We start from the raw sequence: 8,880 nt of genomic DNA on the forward strand, positions 1-8,880 counted from the left end.
CTGCCAGTGTTGTGATCTGAACACAAGGCTCGTACTGCCAGTGTTGTGATCTGAACACAAGGCTCGTACTGCCAGTGTTGTGATCTGAACACAAGGCTCGTACTGCCAGTGTTGTGATCTGAACACAAGGCTCGTACTGCCAGTGTTTTGATCTGAACACAAGGCTCGTACTGCCAGTGTTGTGATCTGAACACAAGGCTCGTACTGCCAGTGTTGTGATCTGAACACAAGGCTCGTACTGCCAGTGTTGTGATCTGAACACAAGGCTCGTACTGCCAGTGTTGTGATCTGAACACAAGGCTCGTACTGCCAGTGTTGTGATCTGAACACAAGGCTCGTACTGCCAGTGTTGTGATCTGAACACAAGGCTCGTACTGCCAGTGTTGTGATCTGAACACAAGGCTCGTACTGCCAGTGTTGTGATCTGAACACAAGGCTCGTACTGCCAGTGTTGTGATCTGAACACAAGGCTCGTACTGCCAGTGTTGTGATCTGAACACAAGGCTCGTACTGCCAGTGTTGTGATCTGAACACAAGGCTCGTACTGCCAGAGTTGTGATCTGAACACAAGGCTCGTACTGCCAGTGTTGTGATCTGAACACAAGGCAGTGTTGTGATCTGAACACGAGGCTCGTACTGGCAGTGTTGTGATCTGAACACAAGGCTCGTACTGCCAGGGTTGTGATCTGAACACAAGGCTCGTACTGCGAGTGTTGTGATCTGAACACAAGGCTCGTACTGCCAGTGTTGTGATCTGAACACAAGGCTCGTACTGCCAGTGTTTTGATCTGAACACAAGTACTGCCAGTGTTGTGATCTGAACACAAGGCTCGTACTGCCAGTGTTGTGATCTGAACACAAGGCTCGTACTGCCAGTGTTGTGATCTGAACACAAGGCTCGTACTGCCAGTGTTGTGATCTGAACACAAGGCTCGTACTGATCTGAACACAAGGCTCGTACTGCCAGTGTTGTGATCTGAACACAAGGCTCGTACTGCCAGTGTTTTGATCTGAACACATGGCTCGTACTGCCAGTGTTGTGATCTGAACACAAGGCTCGTACTGCCAGTGTTGTGATCTGAACACAAGGCTCGTACTGCCAGTGTTGTGATCTGAACACAAGGCTCGTACTGCCAGTGTTGTGATCTGAACACAAGGCTCGTACTGCCAGTGTTGTGATCTGAACACAAGGCTCGTACTGCCAGTGTTGTGATCTGAACACAAGGCTCGTACTGCCAGTGTTGTGATCTGAACACAAGGCTCGTACTGCCAGTGTTGTGATCTGAACACAAGGCTCGTACTGCCAGTGTTGTGATCTGAACACAAGGCTCGTACTGCCAGTGTTGTGATCTGAACACAAGGACTGCCAGTGTTGTGATCTGAACACAAGGGATCTGAACACAAGGCTCGTGATCTGCCAGTGTTGTGATCTGAACACAAGGCTCGTACTGCCAGTGTTGTGATCTGAACACAAGGCTCGTACTGCCAGTGTTGTGATCTGAACACAAGGCTCGCCAGTGTTGTGATCTGAACACAAGCTCGTACTGTTGTGATCTGAACACAAGGCTCGTACTGCCAGTGTTGTGATCAGTGTTGTGATCTGAACACAGTGTTGTGATCTGAACACAAGGCTCGTACTGCCAGTGTTGTGATCTCACAAGGCTCGTACTGCCAGTGTTGTGATCTGAACACAAGGCTCGTACTGCCATCTGAACACAAGGCTCGTACTGCCAGTGTTGTGATCTGAACACAAGGCTCGTACTGCCAGTGTTGTGATCTGAACACAAGGCTCGTACTGCCAGTGTTGTGATCTGAACACAAGGCTCAGTGTACTGCACAGTGTACTTGTGATCAGAACACCAGGCTCGTACTGCCAGTGTTGTGATCTGAACACAAGGCTCGTACTGCCAGTGTTGTGATCTGAACACAAGGCTCGTACTGCCAGTGTTGTGATCTGAACACAAGGCTCGTACTGCCAGTGTTGTGATCTGAACACAAGGCTCGAACTGCCAGTGTTGTGATCTGAACACAAGGCTCGTACTGCCAGTGTTGTGATCTGAACACAAGGCTCGTACTGCCAGTGTTGTGATCTGAACACAAGGCTCGTACTGCCAGTGTTGTGATCTGATCTGAACACTAGGCTCGTACTGCCAGTGTTGTGATCTGAACACAAGGCTCGTACTGCCAGTGTTGTGATCTGAACACAAGGCTCGTACTGCCAGTGTTGTGATCTGAACACAAGGCTCGTACTGCCAGTGTTGTGATCTGAACACAAGGCTCGTACTGCCAGTGTTGTGATCTGAACACAAGGCTCGTACTGCCAGTGTTGTGATCTGAACACAAGGCTCGTACTGCCAGTGTTGTGATCTGAACACAAGGCTCGTACTGCCAGTGTTGTGATCTGAACACAAGGCTCGTACTGCCAGTGTTGTGATCTGAACACAAGGCTCGTACTGCCAGTGTTGTGATCTGAACACAAGGCTCGAACTGCCAGTGTTGTGTACTGCCAGTGTTGTGATCTGAACACAAGGCTCGTACTGCCAGTGTTGTGATCTGAACACAAGGCTCGTACTGCCAGTGTTGTGATCTGAACACAAGGCTCGTACTGCCAGTGTTGTGATCTGAACACAAGGCTCGTACTGCCAGTGTTGTGATCTGAACACAAGGCTCGTACTGCCAGTGTTGTGATCTGAACACAAGGCTCGTACTGCCAGTGTTGTGATCTGAACACAAGGCTCGTACTGCCAGTGTTGTGATCTGAACACAAGGCTCGTACTGCCAGTGTTGTGATCTGAACACAAGGCTCGTACTGCCAGTGTTGTGATCTGAACACAAGGCTCGTACTGCCAGTGTTGTGATCTGAACACAAGGCTCGTACTGCCAGTGTTGTGATCTGAACACAAGGCTCGTACTGCCAGTGTTGTGATCTGAACACAAGGCTCGTACTGCCAGTGTTGTGATCTGAACACAAGGCTCGTACTGCCAGTGTTGTGATCTGAACACAAGGCTCGTACTGCCAGTGTTGTGATCTGAACACAAGGCTCGTACTGCCAGTGTTGTGATCTGAACACAAGGCTCGTACTGCCAGTGTTGTGATCTGAACACAAGGCTCGTACTGCCAGTGTTGTGATCTGAACACAAGGCTCGTACTGCCAGTGTTGTGATCTGAACACAAGGCTCGTACTGCCAGTGTTGTGATCTGAACACAAGGCTCGTACTGCCAGTGTTGTGATCTGAACACAAGGCTCGTACTGCCAGTGTTGTGATCTGAACACAAGGCTCGTACTGCCAGTGTTGTGATCTGAACACAAGGCTCGTACTGCCAGTGTTGTGATCTGAGCACAATGCTCGTACTGCCAGTGTTGTGACTGCCAGTGTTGTGATCTGAACACAAGGCTCGTACTGCCAGTGTTGTGATCTGAACACAAGGCTCGTACTGCCAGTGTTGTGATCTGAACACAAGGCTCTTACTGCCAGTGTTTTGATCTGAACGCAAGGCTCGTACTGCCAGTGTTGTGATCTGAACACAAGGCTCGTACTGCCAGTGTTGTGATCTGAACACAAGGCTCGTACTGCCAGTGTTGTGATCTGAACACAAGGCTCGTACTGCCAGTGTTGTGATCTGAACACAAGGTTCGTACTGCCAGTGTTGTGATCTGAACACAAGGCTCGTACTGCCAGTGTTGTGATCTGAACACAAGGCTCGTACTGCCAGTGTGATCTTAACACAAGGCTCGTACTGCCAGTGTTGTGATCTGAACACAAGGTTCGTACTGCCAGTGTTGTGATCTGAACATATGGCTCGTACTGCCAGTGTTGTGATCTGAACACAAGGCTCGTACTGCCAGTGTTGTGATCTGAACACAAGGCTCGTACTGCCAGTGTTGTGATCTGAACACAAGGCTCGTACTGCCAGTGTTGTGATCTGAACACGAGGCTCGTACTGCCAGTGTTGTGATCTGAACACAAGGGCTCGTGACTGAACACAGTCGTACTTGTGATCTGAACACAAGGCTCGTACTGCCAGTGTAGTGATCTGAACACAAGGCTCGTACTGCCAGTGTTGTGATCTGAACACAAGGCTCGTACTGCCAGTGTTGTGATCTGAACACAAGGCTCGTACTGCCAGTGTTGTGATCTGAACACAAGGGTACTGCCAGTGTTGTGATCTGAACACAAGGCTCCAGTGTTGTCATCTGAACACAAGCCTCGTACTGCCAGTGTTGTGATCTGAACACAAGGCTCGTACTGCCAGTGTTGTGATCTGAACACAAGGCTCGTACTGCCAGTGTTGTGATCTGAACACAAGGCTCGTTCTGCCAGTTGTGATCTTGTGCCAGTGTTGTGATCTGAACACAAGGCTCGTACTGCCAGTGTTCTGACTGCCAGTGTTGTGATCTGAACACAAGGCTCGTACTGCCAGTGTTGTGATCTGAACACAAGGCTCGTACTGCCAGTGTTGTGATCTGAACACAAGGCTCGTACTGCCAGTGTTGTGATCTGAACACAAGGCTCGTACTGCCAGTGTTGTGATCTGAACACAAGGCTCGTACTGCCAGTGTTGTCATCTGAACACAAGGCTCGTACTGCCAGTGTTGTGATCTGAACACAAGGCTCGTACTGCCAGTGTTGTGATCTGAACACAAGGCTCGTACTGCCAGTGTTGTGATCTGAACACAAGGCTCGTACTGCCAGTGTTGTGATCTGAAGACAAGGCTCGTACTGCCAGTGTTGTGATCTGAACACAAGGCTCGTACTGCCAGTGTTGTGATCTGAACACAAGGCTCGTACTGCCAGTGATCTTGTGATCTGATCTGAACACAAGGCTCGTACTGTGCCAGTGTTGTGATCTGAACACAAGGCTCGTACTGCCAGTGTTGTGATCTGAACACAAGGCTCGTACTGCCAGTGTTGTGATCTGAACACAAGGCTCGTACTGCCAGTGTTGTGATCTGAACACAAGGCTCGTACTGCCAGTGTTGTGATCTGAACACAAGGCTCGTACTGCCAGTGTTGTGACTGAACACAAGGCTCGTACTGCCAGTGTTGTGATCTGAACACAAGGCTCGTACTGCCAGTGTTGTGATCTGAACACAAGGCTCGTACTGCCAGTGTTGTGATCTGAACACAAGGCTCGTACTGCCAGTGTTGTGATCTGAACACAAGGCTCGTACTGCCAGTGTTGTGATCTGAACACAAGGCTCGTACTGCCAGTGTTGTGATCTGAACACAAGGCTCGTACTGCCAGTGTTGTGATCTGAACACAAGGCTCGTACTGCCAGTGTTGTGATCTGAACACAAGGCTCGTACTGCCAGTGTTGTGATCTGAACACAAGGCTCGTACTGCCAGTGTTGTGATCTGAACACAAGGCTCGTACTGCCAGTGTTGTGATCTGAACACAAGGCTCGTACTGCCAGTGTTGTGATCTGAACACAAGGCTCGTACTGCCAGTGTTGTGATCTGAACACAAGGCTCGTACTGCCAGTGTTGTGATCTGAACACAAGGCTCGTACTGCCAGTATTGTGATCTGAACACAAGGCTCGTACTGCCAGTGTTGTGATGTTAAGAACACAAGGCTTGTACTGCCAGTGTTGTGATCTGAACACAAGGCTCGTACTGCCAGTGTTGTGATCTGAACACAAGGCTCGTACTGCCAGTGTTGTGATCTGAACACAAGGCTCGTACTGCCAGTGTTGTGATCTGAACACAAGGCTCGTACTGCCAGTGTTGTGATCTGAACACAAGGCTCGTACTGCCAGTGTTGTGATCTGAACACAAGGCTCGTACTGCCAGTGTTGTGATCTGAACACAAGGCTCGTACTGCCAGTGTTGTGATCTGAACACAAGGCTCGTACTGCCAGTGTTGTGATCTGAACACAAGGCTCGTACTGCCAGTGTTGTGATCTGAACACAAGGCTCGTACTGCCAGTGTTGTGATCTGAACACAAGGCTCGTACTGCCAGTGTTGTGATCTGAACACAAGGCTCGTACTGCCAGTGTTGTGATCTGAACACAAGGCTCGTACTGCCAGTGTTGTGATCTGAACACAAGTCTCGTACTGCCAGTGTTGTGATCTCGTACTGAACACCAGTACTGCCAGTTGTGATCTGAACACAAGGTACTGCCAGTGTTGTGATCTTCTGAACACAAGGCTACTGCCAGTGTTGTGATCTGAACACAAGGCTCGTACTGCCAGTGTTGTGATCTGAACACAAGGCTCGTACTGCCAGTGTTGTGATCTGAACACAAGGCTCGTACTGCCAGTGTTGTGATCTGCACACAAGGTACTCGTATCTGCCAGTGTTGTGATCTGAACACAAGGCTCGTACTGCCAGTGTTGTGATCTGAACACAAGGCTCGTACGGCCAGTGTTGTGATCTGAACACAAGGCTCGTACTGCCAGTGTTGTGATCTGAACACAAGGCTCGTACTGCCAGTGTTGTGATCTGAACACAAGGCTCGTACTGCCAGTGTTGTGATCTGAACACAAGGCTCGTACTGCCAGTGTTGTGATCTGAACACAAGGCTCGTACTGCCAGTGTTGTGATCTGAACACAAGGCTCGTACTGCCAGTGTTGTGATCTGAACACAAGGCTCGTACTGCCAGTGTTGTGATCTGAACAAAAGGCTCGTACTGCCAGTGTTGTGATCTGAACACAAGGCTCCTACTGCCAGTATTGTGATCTGAACACAAGGCTCGTACTGCCAGTGTTGTGATCTGAACACAAGGCTCGTACTGCCAGTGTTGTGATCTGAACACAAGGCTCGTACTGCCAGTGTTGTGATCTGAACACAAGGCTCGTACTGCCAGTGTTGTGATCTGAACACAAGGCTCGTACTGCCAGTGTTGTGATCTGAACACAAGGCTCGTACTGCTAGTGTTGTGATCTGAACACAAGGCTCGTACTGCTAGTGTTGTGATCTGAACACAAGGCTCGTACTGCCAGTGTTGTGATATGAACACAAGGTTCACACTGCTAGTGTTGTGATCTGAGCACAAGGCTGAACACAAGGCTCGTACTGCCAGTGTTGTGTAGGCTCGTACTGCCAGTGTTGTGATCTGAACACAGTGTTGTGATCTGAACACAAGGCTCGTACTGCCAGTGTTGTGATCTGAACACAAGGCTCGTACTGCCAGTGTTGTGATCTGAACACAAGGTACTCAGTGTTGTGATCTGAACACAGTGTACTGCCAGTGTTATCTGAACACAAGGCTCGTACTGCCAGTGTTGTGATCTGAACACAAGGCTCGTACTGCCAGTGTTGTGATCTAAACACAAGGCTCGTACTGCCAGTGTTGTGATCTGAACACAAGGCTCATACTGCCAGTGTTGTGATCTGAACACTAGGCTCGTACTGCCAGTGTTGTGATCTGAACACAAGTACTGCCAGTGTTGTGATCTGAACACAAGGCTCGTACTGCCAGTGTTGTGATCTGAACACAAGGCTCGTACTGCCAGTGTTGTGATCTGAACACAAGGCTCGTACTGCCAGTGTTGTGATCTGAACACAAGGCTCGTACTGCCAGTGTTGTGATCTGAACACAAGGCTCGTACTGCCAGTGTTGTGATCTGAACACAAGGCTCGTACTGCCAGTGTTGTGATCTGAACACAAGGCTCGTACTGCCAGTGTTGTGATCTGAACACAAGGCTTGTACTGCCAGTGTTGTGATCTGAACACAAGGCTCGTACTGCCAGTGTTGTGATCTGAACACAAGGCTCGTACTGCCAGTGTTGTGATCTGAACACAAGGCTCGTACTCTGAAGTGTTGTGATCACACAAGGCTCGTACTGCCAGTGTTGTGATCTGAACACAAGGCTCGTACTGCCAGTGTTGTGATCTGAACACAAGGCTCGTACTGCCAGTGTTGTGATCTGAACACAAGGCTCGTACTGCCAGTGTTGTGATCTGAACACAAGGCTCGTACTGCCAGTGTTGTGATCTGAACACAAGGCCTGAACACAAGGCTCGTACTGCCAGTGTTGTGATCTGAACACAAGGCTCGTACTGCCAGTGTTGTGATCTGAACACAAGGCTCGTACTGCCAGTGTTGTGATCTGAACACAAGGCTCGTACTGCCAGTGTTGTGATCTGAACACAAGGCTCGTACTGCCAGTGTTGTGATCTGAACACAAGGCTCGTACTGCCAGTGTTTTGATCTGAACACAAGGCTCGTACTGCCAGTGTTGTGATCTGAACACAAGGCTCGTACTGCCAGTGTTGTGATCTGAACACAAGGCTCGTACTGCTAGTGTTGTGATCTGAACACAAGGCTCGTACTGCTAGTGTTGTGATCTGAACACAAGGATCTGAACACAAGGCTCGTACTGCCAGTGTTGTGATCTGAACACAAGGCTCGTACTGCCAGTGTTGTGATCTGAACACAAGGCTCGTACTGCCAAGGTCTGAACACAAGGCTCGTACTGCCAGTGTTGTGATCTGAACTCAAGGATCTCACTGCCAGTGTTGTGATCTACTGCCAGTGTTGTGATCTGAACACAAGGCTCGTACTGCCAGTGTTGTGATCTGAACACAAGGCTCGTACTGCCAGTGTTGTGATCTGAACACAAGGCTCGTACTGCCAGTGTTGTGAACTGAACACAAGGCTCGTACTGCCAGTGTTGTGATCTGAACACAAGGCTCGTACAGCCAGTGTTGTGATCTGAACACAAGGCTCGTACTGCCAGTGTTGTGATCTGAACACAAGGCTCGTACTGCCAGTGTTGTGATCTGAACACAAGGCTCGTACTGCCAGTGTTGTGATCTGAACACAAGGCTCGTACTGCCAGTGTTGTGATCTGAACACAAGGCTCGTACTGCCAGTGTTGTGATCTGAACACAAGGCTCCTACTGCCAGTGTTGTGATCTGAACACAAG

The sequence above is a fragment of the Cherax quadricarinatus genome, chromosome 2 (assembly GCF_038502225.1).
Source record: "Cherax quadricarinatus isolate ZL_2023a chromosome 2, ASM3850222v1, whole genome shotgun sequence".
Taxonomy (NCBI): Eukaryota; Metazoa; Arthropoda; class Malacostraca; order Decapoda; family Parastacidae; genus Cherax; species Cherax quadricarinatus.